This window comes from Euphorbia lathyris, chromosome 2, assembly GCF_963576675.1.
Source record: "Euphorbia lathyris chromosome 2, ddEupLath1.1, whole genome shotgun sequence".
In the NCBI taxonomy this organism is placed as follows: domain Eukaryota; kingdom Viridiplantae; phylum Streptophyta; class Magnoliopsida; order Malpighiales; family Euphorbiaceae; genus Euphorbia; species Euphorbia lathyris.
In genome coordinates, this window is record NC_088911.1 from 3535473 (window position 1) to 3548368 (window position 12896).

Consider the following 12896-nt stretch of genomic DNA (forward strand, 5'->3'; position numbering starts at 1 on the left):
ACCAATGTCATATACTAGAAACTCTGCTTTTCCCTCTCATATTCTTTATGCAGATTATATGATGATATTTGGTCGTGCTTCTTCAAAAAACATGAACTGCATTAGAGATCTTTTTAATCTCTATGAGGCTTATTCGGTCCAGGCTGACAATTGGGATAAATCTCAGGCTCTCTTCGGCAATTTTATCCCCTCCACCCGCAAGAATCGACTTTCTGGTGTATTGGGTATTAAGTTGGCATCTCTCCATTTTAATTACCTCGGAGTTCCTCTGTTCCAAGGAGCCCCTAGGTCCCGTTTTTTACAGCCTCTGATTGACAGGTTTCTCAGCAAATTCATCAAACTCTATCTTTTGCTGGTTGGCTTACCTTAATTAAATCGGCGTTGACAGGTGCTCTTGTACACTCTTTTCTTCTTTACAGATGGCCTTCGGCTCTCATCTCTCGGGTCAACAAAGCAGTCAGAAACTTCCTCTGGACCGGTAATAGGGATCGAAGGAAGCTCATCACTGTACCTTGGAAAATCTGTTGTCAGCAAATTGGAAATGGGGGCTTGGGAATCAAAGAATTCAAGCATTTTAATTCTGTTTTGCTTGTAAAATTCAGCTGGGATCTGTTTCAGGGACAAGGCTTTATTACCTCTCTGCTTCGTCTCCGCTTCCTTGAAACTTCGGGTTTGGCTAGGAAATTCATTGCAAATTCTTCAATTTGGACCTCCTCAAGAGCTATTTTTTTATCAAATCAAGCTTGAAGCGATTTGGTGGTTTGGGGAAGGTTCTGAACTGAACTTCTGGACTGATAGGTGGATTGTGCCGGCTGTTGCGGACCAGATTGGTATTCCCAGAAAATCTCAAGCCAATTTATACAATCATATTCATGAGTTCAGATTGAATGGTGATTGGATCAATTTACAGGCTCTTCCTGATCAGGTTCAAGACAGTATTCATCGCATTGATGCTTTTGATGGTTCGGACACTTGCATTTGGCAACCGTCCGACTCGGGGAAGCTAACGGTGAAGTCTTTCTATCTTGAGCTTCACCCGGGGGCTCCGGTTGACTGGAGCAAGCTGTTTTGGAACTGATTTGTGCCCCCTAGATAAGCTGTTACTTGTTGGATGCTTTTACACGGCAGATTGGCAGTTCAGTCGCAGCTCCAAGCCCGTGGTCTTTCGCTAGCCCAGAGATGTGAGCTGTGTAAAATTGAGGGGGAATCGATTCGCCATCTGTTTGTCAGCTATCGAGTGGCTAAGGAGCTGTGGAATTTGGCTTTTAACCTTCATGAAGTAAACTGCTGCACTGGTTTGAACTTCACTGTATTTTTTAATGGCATCCGTGCGGTGCTGGTCAGAAAGAGTAAGAGGAAAGGGTGGATTTTCGCCGTTATTACCTGCGTATGGTTCATCTGGTTTATCCGCAATTGCGCTATCTTTGACAATGACCTCCCTTCAATCCAAATCTTGAGATACAAGCTGCTGAAATTTATCAGAGAAAGCTCTGGTTTAGCTGCTGCTCGTGTCAAACCTCCGCCTGAGCCTGATTACGCTATAGTTTGATGGCTCTCGCCGCCGCCGGACTGGCTAAAGGTCAACACGGACGGTGTAGCGAGCAATTCAACAGGTAACGCTGGGGCGGGAGGGATATTTCGGAATAACAAAGGGTTTGTGGTCGGCAGCTTTACGTTTTCGATACTGAGCTCGCTTGCTCACATTGCTGAGCTTATAGCGATTATTTTCGCAGTTAAGGCTGCATGGGAGAGAAACTGGAGAAATTTATGGATTGAATCTGACTTTGCCTATGCAGTTCATCTACTTAATAATAATTTGAGTGAAGTTCCCTGGAGGACCAGGCAGGAATGGAATAATTGTTTATCAAGGCTCTCCAATATGAATTGGCGAGCTACTCACATTTTTAGAGAAGGCAACCAGGCAGCGGATCGGTTCGCTGGTTTCGGTCAATCGGTTGTTTCTCCATTCTGGTGGCACTCGGCTCCTAATTTTTGTCAAGCGTTTGTGTTTGATGATCTTTGTAATGTAGCTCATATTCGTTTTCTTTGATCTTTCTTCCCTCTCTGTACTCTTTTCCTTTTTTTAATAATATTCGGGTTGTTGGCTGTGCCGGGGGTGCCAACCTAGTTGGGATGTCCGGCCTGCCTTCGCGTCTCAATCTTCATTCCAAAAAAAATGCACTTTGGTCAGCATATTTTTTTCATTTTACTTTTTGCTAGTGTGTTGATTAATTTTATTGAAGTGAAAGCTAATTAATTTAACATTTGTTGATTCACTAATATGGTAAATTTTATATGATCAAGTTGATGTTTGGCTTTTATTGCCTTTCGTTTGGAAAACAGGGAATTTGTTGTGTTAAGAAGATTAAATTACAAATTGAGATGATGATTAGAGAGATTGTGGTCTGATCATATTTTGCTAATGAAGTGTTGTCTTTTTGGAATTAAAGGTTGTTTATTTTTATCGATTTGTTATTTTGTAGCTTTGATTTTTATGGGGTTTTTTTAGCGTTGTTGTCTAGTGTAACTTTTAATGAATGTTGTTTACTTCCTAAAAAAATATTATTTATTTCAAGTTATGTAAGATAATAAAATTCTATATTTTATTATCTTGTAAATTAATTTTTTAATTTATACTTTAGGACTTAAAATATTAGATATTTATCCGAATCACCGAAAAATTATATTGGATTGGACTATTGGACCCCTAATCTATCCAAAATTTATGTATTTGATCTTTGACCTATTATTTGGTCACATTTAGTCTCTCACCTAAAATGGATGGAAAGTTAACTGCTGTTAATTCTGTTACAACATAAACAATTTAGGGTAAATAATTATAAGGTCCTTATGTTTTTACTTAACACGCTAGTAAGTCCATTATATTATTATAAGGTCCTTAAGTATTATCTTAATCAATTGTTTAGTCATTCCATTTGTTTTTTTTTAAAATGAAAGTCCAAAATTACTCCTAGTTATATACATAAAAAAAAAATTATCTTTTAGTTTCAAATTTAATCTAATTAATTTTTAATAAAGTTTGAACTACATATACACCGGAATTAATATACTTGAAAAAATGTATTATTAATTTTCTTAAATTGTAATTTTTTTTTCTAATATAATATCTTTAAACTAATATTATAAAAAGCATATATTTTTTTCTTCGGTCGTAAAATTTATTAGAATTGTTTACAATGATAGTCTTACTCCTATTTTAATAACTTTTGAAATATTTTTTATTCATTTTTTAGTAATACGTTATTAAATTAAAATTCTATAATTGTATAAAAATTAATAAATCAATTACTTTAAATTGGAGTTTATATTGAAGAGATTGTGATTGTGTAGGAAAAAAGAGAAAAAAATATAAAATAGGAAAAATAGATGTTTTATTATTAAAACATAAAGTAAAGGGTAATTTTGGTATTTTAAAGTTTATTTAGTATAGTTTGACTATTTATCCAAGTATAAGGATCAATGAGTTAACAAAAACAAAAAATTGAGGACTATATAATTATTTCTAAAAATTCAGGGACTAAGTAGTGTATTATGTAAAAACATAAAGACCTTATAATTATTTATCCAACAATGGCATTACTAAAAATTTCAAAACATTATTGAGTCTAAAAAGATATTTTACATCCTAACCCATCTTTGTCTTTCAGCCATCTTTTTTTCTGCGATTCTTTTTCCTTCTTTCCCGGCGTCTTCTCTTCGAACCCTATTCTGTGTGTAGTCTCCCTTCTATTTCGTTGAAAGCTCAAGGCTATTTTCATACACCACACCACTCTGTCACTCTTCATTTTGTGGTCTTATCTGTCGATTGTCGTTGCGATTTCATTACGCCTTTTCTTTCTTACGTGGGCTCCCATTCAACTTTGGTTTTGCTAGTTGCTGGTTAAAGGTAATTTGTACTTTCTTCAAAGTTGAGTTTTGATTTTGAACATGAATTTGTTTAATATTTGATAGTAAACATGAATTCGATGCTAAATGAACTTGTTTTTTTGGTGGGAATTAATTTGATTTAGGGTTAATGTTGATGTTTGATGCGTTCACTCTCTTTACTTTCTGATTCTCATTACATTCTTTGTTTACTCTCCACTTTGATTTACCTTATTATATTCGGTTTCATTATACTGTGTAAATGAGGCTTTTGTTGAGATGACAAATAGAGCTGCTATTGTCTGTTCAAATACTCTATAAATCTTTCCTCAGATGACAAGTCGCCGGAAAAAAGGAATCGCAGAAGACGACTAAAAGCGAAGACAGATTGGGATGTAAAATATCGTTTTATACCCAACAATGTTTTGAAACTTTTACTAACTGCACAATAGATTGTTTATATTGTAACAAAATCAACACCAGTTAAATTAACATCCATTTTGGACCTGATTTTACTAATTTGAATAGATGAGAAGCCAAATGTGACCAAATAATAGATGGACTAAACGCACAAATTTTGGATAGATCAGAGTCCCAATGGTGTGTTTTGCCTAGTTTGAAGTCTATATATCTTTTTGAACTTCTTTTCTATCAGTTCTATACATGTGAGTTATACTTCTTTCTTTTATTCTTTTTTCGATCTTAATAAGAGCGGAAAAGGTTTTATCTTATCCATAGAAACTTTACATTATCTATATAGAACAACATGAAAGGCCACAATATTAACTATTTAGAACTTGGAATTTATGTTGCCTCAATTATTAACTATTTAGAACTTCGAATTTATGTTTCAACAGTGCCTCCAAAAGATTATTCATGATATTAAAGACCAATCTCCATCACCAATTAAATTTAGCCCAAGCCTCCACCCTTGAAAGTTGCGTATTCAGAACAAATAAACCCTAAACTCAAAAATAAAAGATATCCAAAAAATAAGAGTTGGTACATCAACAAAAATACAAAAAAAGCCCTAAAAACACAAATATTAACCTATTTAAAGAATTATTTGTTCCAAACTATGAAGCATGAACTCTTTTCTGGGGTTGGAATGATAATTTGAGGAAGGCATAAGAGTACAATAATACAACACAAAAATAAGTTACACATATGTCTCCTTCCAACACCAAAAAGCTAAAACTGAACAGCCCAAACTATCTTTAAGAGGTGTATGTCAGACGGGAAATAAATGATGGGATAGGGATAAAAAAATAAAATAAAAAGATATTCCAAATGAAAGGTGATCCAGAAGAAGGATTTATAAAGGAGATGGATATTTGTTTCCAAATCATTCCTATTACGGCGTATTAATGAATGGGATGGTAAACGTTACAAAAAGGATGAGAAAAAGTAATTCATCTACTCAGAAAGCCAAAGATCCAAATTTGGATGAAATGTCTTTACAAAGCGGTTTGCTCTCTATGTAGATAAATCACTCTTTCTCGTCCTTTTTGTAACGTTTACCTGACCCAATCACCAATACGCCATGATAGGCACGATTTGGACACGAATGTCTCCTTTATAATCTTGTCTACCGTCTTCCGGATAATCACCTTTCATTTGGAATATGTCAAGAAAGGCTTTTTATCTTCTTTTAGGATCGTTTTCATTCGACGGTAAGTTGTTGGGTCGCCATCATTTATTATAGTTGTTTTGCACATTTGTATCTTACCATTTCCTGCATTATAAAACAAAAAAATAAAAATTACAATTTCTAAATGAATGGCCCAAAGAGACTATTTTAGAAAACATAATATCCCAAAATTCACTTAAGATGAAAAACTTGAAAACTGTGCATAAATAATAGAGACCAGTAGTTGTAATTTGCCAACTTTGGATAAAAAACTGAACCCCCCAAGAATAATGAATACAGATGAAGGTTCGCTAATATGATTAATTTAGGGTAAATAATTTATTAGTCCCTTCTTTTTACCTAACACAATGTTTAGTTCCTCTATTTTAGAAAACACGTTATAAGATTCTTATCTTTTGTCAATATTAACCATTTGGTCCTTCTGTCTATTATCTTTTTAGATTTTTAACCGTTATATTTGGCATAAATAAAATAACGGAATAACATGACCATTTCGTATTTACTGTGGCTGTCTTGAAAGCTAAGATATGTTCGGTTAAAAATCTAAGAAAACTAGACAGAATGACCAAATAGTTAATATTGACAAAAGATAGGTACCTGACAATGTGTTTTTCAAAATAGGGAACTAAATAATATGTTAGGTAAAAATAGGGGAACTAATAAATTATTTACCCATTAATTTAACCCAAAATCATGTTTCAGTATCAATTTGGTCCTTTGACTTGTCTTTTGGGGGGTTAATTTGATCTTAGATATCAAGTTGAATGCCCAAACATAATTTTGGACTAAATTGATATTACTATCTAACTTCAAGAGCTAAATTGATCCTACACGCCAATATTTTCTTATTTATAACTATTTATTTCATTAATCATTTGCCATTAAGTCAATTAGGACTTTAAACTATCAAAAATCATCAATCAAGTCTGAATTAAGTAAATAAAAATCATCAATTGAGTCCTAATTCTAAACAAAAATCATCAATTTGAACAGTTTCAAACCCTCTTCCTCCAAACTCATTTTGAACCAACATAAAGATTATTACCGTCTATATCCAATTCCAATAATCACAGTTTCTGATTTTAGGATAGGATAGAGACTAGATAGATATTTTTGCTTAGTTCATGGACCTAACTAAGTGATGATTTTGATAGTTTAGGGTCTTAATTGACTTCGAAGCTTTAGTTTGACTAGCCAAATGGGTGTAATGCCAATTAACAATAAGAAGTGAATACATATTCTACATATCAACTTACTCGCAATATTAGGCATATTCAACAAGCAATAGGGACAGGTTAACAATAATAAGAGATTAGTTATTCTACACATCAACTTACTTTGCATTTCGTCCCATGTCTGAGTGTCCTGCTATCATTGCTAGAATATCTTTGTTTTCTTCTGACTTGGTACAGGAAGGTCGGCTGGAGCACTAATTATTTTTCCTGCAAAAAAAATTAACAAATCAAAATCATGTTCTAAAACATTGCAAACATTAAGATGATCCGAGATAAAAGTAAACGAGAAGAAATTTCTACAAATTTGTCACGAATGATATTTACCTCCATTGTCGACCGTCTCTGATGCCACACTATGGTTGTCGTTGCCACCTGCGCCATTAAAGGGCCGCTACCGCCGTCGTCAGAAAGAGAGCGTTTGCCACCTTATCATTATCATCATCATCGTCGACATATGAGCAGTGTTGCCGACAATGGAAGAAGCTCTGTTGCCGTCAGAAGTTATTCAATAGCGTATCACTTATTTTGATAAGTTAAATGAGCAACAAGCTAAATCATGAATAATGTTCTCGAGATACTATAAATTATAATTTCTTAATAGGAAAATATCGAAGCTTTCAATTTGTTCATGAACTAAAGAGGGCGTAAAGTTGCCAATAATATCTACTTAATGAAGATATTCAAAATGCAAAATCTCAGTATGAATGTACAATCAACTATCAACTATGGTACAAAAATATTCATGATTTGCATACAATCTTTCAACGTTTCAATTGTTAATTCATAATATATAGGGATAAGGTGCAAAAATACCCCTAACATTTACAGGGAGGAGCAATTTTACTCCTAACATCTAAAATGGTGCAATTTTATCCCTAACGTTGTCAGCTAAAAGCATAGTTATTAATGGCGCACCAGGCGCAGGCCTTAGCACCATGGGGCTGCCATGGCAAGGTGCAATTGCCATGGCGCGCGCCTGGCTAGTAAAAATACGTCTAACGTTTACAGCCAGGAGCAATGTTACCCCTGACGTTGGCAAATTGGGTCAATTTCAGACATTATTATTCCTTAAACGAAATATTTCAGACATTAATTTTGGACTAAGTTGATCTTACTAGCCAACTTCAAGGGTAAATTGATCCTAAATGTCAAGTTGAAGGGTAAAATTGATGCTCAAACATAATTTTGGACTAAATTGATATTACTAGCCACTTCAAAAGCTAAATTGATCCTAGATGTCCACTTGAAAGAGCCAAATTGATGCCCAAGCTATATTTTGGACTAAGTTGATCTTAGTAGCAAACTTCAAGGGCTAAATTGATCCATAATAATAAATTATGCACGTCTTTGAATTCACTGTAAGTTACACATGCTAGATCACAATAAAAACAATCTTTTCTGTTATGAATTAACTTTTATTCAAATTCAGATATTAAGCGGAAAAATATGGAGGGACCATATTAGTTGACCCACTTTTCACTATCTGAATTGATGGGAAGTATTAGATATATGTCATTTTTTTATTTTTTTTGGTAGAAACGGGAAAGGAGAACAAAACAACAAAACATATGTCATTTTTTTATAAGTAAACTATTTATTTTATTTATCATTTTCCATTATAATTAAAAATAATATTAAGAATATAAGAATTCTCAAACTGCGTAATTTATAATTTTGTTTTCTTCTACTCTCTAGTTTAAATAAAAAAAAAATTAAGGATGGAATATGAGTAGAATGAAAAATTCCTTTTAGTTCAGATTGTAAACTGGTCAGGAAACAAATTGCATTGGAATAAGATTTTTGATCATGAACAATGAACCAACAAGAAAACTTTTAAGTAATGCAGATTCAACAAGCAACAGGGACAGGTTAACAATAAACTTAGTCACAATCTTAGGTATATTTAACAAGCAACAGGGACAGGTTAACAATAAAGGGCGGCCCGGTCGCATTACGCGTCCCCGCTGAGCGAGGGTCCGGGGAGGGGTCCCACCACAAGGGTGTATTGGGGGCAAGCCTTCCCTTGCCAATTTAATTGGCAAGAGGCCGCTCCTAAGACTCGAACCCGTGACCTCTGGTCACACGGCAACAACGTTTTACCGTTGCGCCAAGGCTCGCCCTCTAGGGACAGGTTAACAATAATAAGAAATTAGTTATTCTACACATCAACTTACTTGCGGTTTCATTTCGTACTCAGTATGGGAAGAGAGTTTTCGCCGGCAATTTTCTGCAATTATTGCTAAAATATCTATGTTTTCTTCTGATTTGGTCAGGGTGGCAGGAAGGTCGGGTGAAGCACTAATTGTTTTTCCAGCAAATAAAATTAACAAGTTAAAATCATCATATCATATGAAAAAAAAAATAGTCCCTTTTGGTTGTCAACCATCCTAGCTCTTTAGATCTACACAGATTTCTACCCAATCACCAAATTAGTTTCAAATGATAATCCTTCTAGATCAGTCCAGAATTCTTTTAATTTCCGAAACATTCCAAAAATAAATAAGACCGAGTTTACAATTGGTTACCTCCATTGTCAGCTGCAATGTCTGTTTACGTGTTCAATCGAACGCCAATCACGACGGATCTGAAAGAAATATAAAAAAAAAAATTTAGTAAGAACTAGGAGGATCCGAGACAAAAGGAAATGGAGGAGGGGTAGAATGATTTTTACCTCCATTGCCGCCTGAAGAACCGTCTCTGATGATTAAATAGGGTTGTCGTAGCCGCCTGCGCCATTAAAGGCCCACTGCCGCTGCAAAGAAAGCAGTCGTCAGCTAGAGGGCTTTTGCCCCCTTGAAGGGGAAGTTATCGTCATCATCATCGTCATATGAGAAGTGTTGTCTCCATTGGAAGAAGAACTGTTGCCATGGGAGACGTTTTTGTGGGATTCCATTATTCTAGAGACGAACGAATAAGTTACATACATGTCTCGTTCAATTTTAAGCTCGAACACCAAAAAGCTACAACTGAACAGCCTAAAAAACACCAAATGTAGCTTTAAGGGGTGAATGTTAAGAGGGAAAACAGATGGTGGAATAGGGATAAAAAAAAAGAGAGAATCCAAATGGAAGGTGATTATACGAAAGACGAGTTTATAAAGGAGATGGAAATTCGTGCCTCACAACATAATGATGATTGGGCTGGATAAACGTTACAAAAAGGACAAGGAAGAGTAATTCAATTACCTAAAGAGTAAAGTACACAAATTCGGATGAAATGTCTTTACAAAGCCGTTCGTATCCCACTACTCGCACAGAACCCAATGTCCCATGTGCTGTGGAGGTATAATTTGAGGAATGGTTGATCATACAAAGACTTTAGCATTCTCCAATTAAAATTGCACTAACAGAGTGTTTGATATTCCATGGAGATAGAGATAGAGATAGGGATAAAAATAAGATAGGAGGATCTATTATTCCATATCATGGTATACAAGTATTAGTTGTGAAGATAACTTGATTTAGATGAAGGTGTTCAATTTTATTATTTCAGTTTACCCATACATTATAGTAGTATGGGTGAAATAAAATTAATTAAATTTAATCTATTCAAATTTGAAAAGGGGTAATATAACAACATGCATTATTTTATCTCTATTCCTATATAATTATATACCATGACATGGGATAATAAAAACTTTTACCTTATTTTTATCTCTATCTCTATCCTTATCACTACCCTCGAGAAATACCAAACATCACGTTTGTGCAATTTTAATTGAAGAATGTTAAAATCTTTGTATGATCAAATCATTCCCTAAATTATACATCCACTATACTTACGACACTGGTTTCTGTGCAAGTAGTAAGATGCAAACCGCTTTGTAAAGACATTTCATCCAAATTTGGATCTTAACTCTTTAGGTAGATGAATCACTCTTCATCCTTTTTGTATGGTTTTTCCCACCCAATCACCACTACGCCGTGATATGCACGATTTGGTCATGAATGTCTCTCATTTATAAACTCGTCTACTATTTTTTGGATAATCACCTTTCATTTAGAATATGCCAAGAAAGGCTTTATCTTCTTTTAGGATTGCCATCATTTATTATAGTATCTAGTTTTGCACATTTGTATCTTACCATTTTATGCATTATAAATCAAAAAATAAAAATTCCATGATTGAAATTTCTACCTAAATGACCCAAAGAGACCATTTTAGAAAACATGATATCCCAAATTTCTACACATGAAAAATTGAATACTATGCATATATAATCGAGACCATTGGTTGTAATCTGCCAACTTTGGATAAAAGTTGGGAACCCAAGAATAATGAATACAGTTGACGTTGGCTAATATGATTAATTTAACCCCAAATCAAGTTTCCATATCAAATTGGTTTTTTAACTTGATATTTAGGGTAAAATTAGGCCAAATTAAAATGTGTCAAATAAATACCAATCACATATAAACAAGTCATTTTGCCAATCACGTAAACAAGTCATTTTGGGTTAATTTTGGACTAAATTGATCTTACTAACTTCAAGAGCTAAATTGGTCCTACATGCCATTTTTTTTCTTATTTATAACAATTTATATGATTAATCATTTGCCACGAAAACTTATAAATAATATTGATAATATTAAGAATATAAGAATTCTTAAAATCCGTAATTAATCATTTTGATTTCTTTTAATTGAAAAAATAGAAAAGGTGGACTAAAGCTTCTAATAAATTTGAAATTTCATAAAAAAGGGTGGGGGAAAGGAATTGCAAATATCAATATCATCAACTCATTTTTAATTTCTCAAAAACTTAATATGCTGAATCAAAATCAAACATTAACTAGCATAAGATTTCAAAATCATGTTCTGATATGAGGAATTGCTTCCAGTTTTGATTCCATTACACAAACCTTCAAATATTTGTATGAATACTTATATCAGTAAAATGAAAATTTTCTACTAGTTCGATTATAAACTGGTCAGAAAACAAATTGCATTTGAATAAGGTTTTTGATCATGAAACTTAAGAAAACAACACACCAACAAAAGTTAACAACAAGAAGAGATTAGCTATTCTACAACTTGCTCGCAATATTAGGAGTTCTAGGCACCCGATCTTCCATTTCAATTATATATGTACACATTTCAATTATATATGTACACGTGCAATATGACCCCGCTTAATGATTAAAATAGTGGTAACCTCTTATAATATGTGTGGGTTCATGTTACACATGACAAAATACAAAATAAAATATAGTGGGGCACTCCATCTAATGGAGTGCATAAGTGCTCCTAATAATTCCCCAATAGAGTTCCTACGATAGGCACCCGGTCATACATGTTGGTACATGTTTGTGAATAGCTGGGACACTTATAACATACCTGGTCCATGTTATACATAACAAAATACAAAATATAGATGGAGAGCAGGTGCTCCTAATAATTCCACCAATATTAGGCATAAGCAAAAGGGATAGGTTAACAATAATAAGAGATTAGTTATTCTACACATCAACTTACTTCGCAGTTTCATTTCGTCCTCAGTCTGAGAAGAGAGTTTTCGCCCGTAATGTTATACAATCATTGCTAGAATATCTTTGTTTTCTTCTGACTTGGTCAGAGTGCCGGGAAAGTCGGCTGGAGCACTAATTATTTTTCGTGCAAAAACTTAACAAGTCAAAATCATGTTCTGAAATTTCTATGACGATCCGAGATAAAAGGAAACTAGAAGAAATGGAGGGATAGAATGATATTTACCTCCATTGCCGGCCGTCTCTGATGCCATAATATGGTTGTCGTTGCCGCCCGCGCCATTGAAGTGCGGCTACCGCTGACGCTCAAAGAAAGCCGTCGTCGGAAAGAGAGCGTTTGCCACCTTATCGTCATCATCGTCGCCATATGAGCAGTGTTGTCGACATTGGAAGAAGCTCAGTTGCCATCGGAGACGTTTTTGTCTTAGGGCTGATCTAATTACAAAAGATGTTTATATAGCCCTCACTAATCATCGTTTAATCTGAGCCATTCAAACAAAAGAAGATCTACGGCTGAAATCAATCCACGAGATCAAATGGACCTTGGGTCCATGCAGCCCATTTCACATTCCTGAGATTACGGTTTATAATTGAGCTTTTTACATTAAAAATTAGGCAGAAATTCATTTTTTAAAAACTA

The 12896-nt window shown here is 34.3% G+C and overlaps 1 long non-coding RNA gene across 5 annotated transcripts; it reads right to left on the reverse strand.

Moving 5' to 3' along the window:
- Nucleotides 1–4848: 4848 nt before the first annotated feature.
- On the reverse strand, nucleotides 4849–12669 carry LOC136220817 (uncharacterized). 5 transcript variants are annotated; one of them, XR_010684738.1, is made up of 7 exons: nucleotides 12483–12669; nucleotides 12246–12370; nucleotides 9443–9523; nucleotides 9297–9355; nucleotides 7096–7256; nucleotides 6874–6978; nucleotides 4849–5620 (listed from the first exon to the last, which is right to left on the reverse strand). It is a non-coding gene; the product is annotated as an uncharacterized lncRNA (long non-coding RNA). The 5 variants fall into 5 exon arrangements; XR_010684737.1 differs by having other exon boundaries at nucleotides 9443–9668; XR_010684736.1 differs by having other exon boundaries at nucleotides 9443–9746.
- Between the last annotated feature and the right edge of the window lie 227 nt (nucleotides 12670–12896).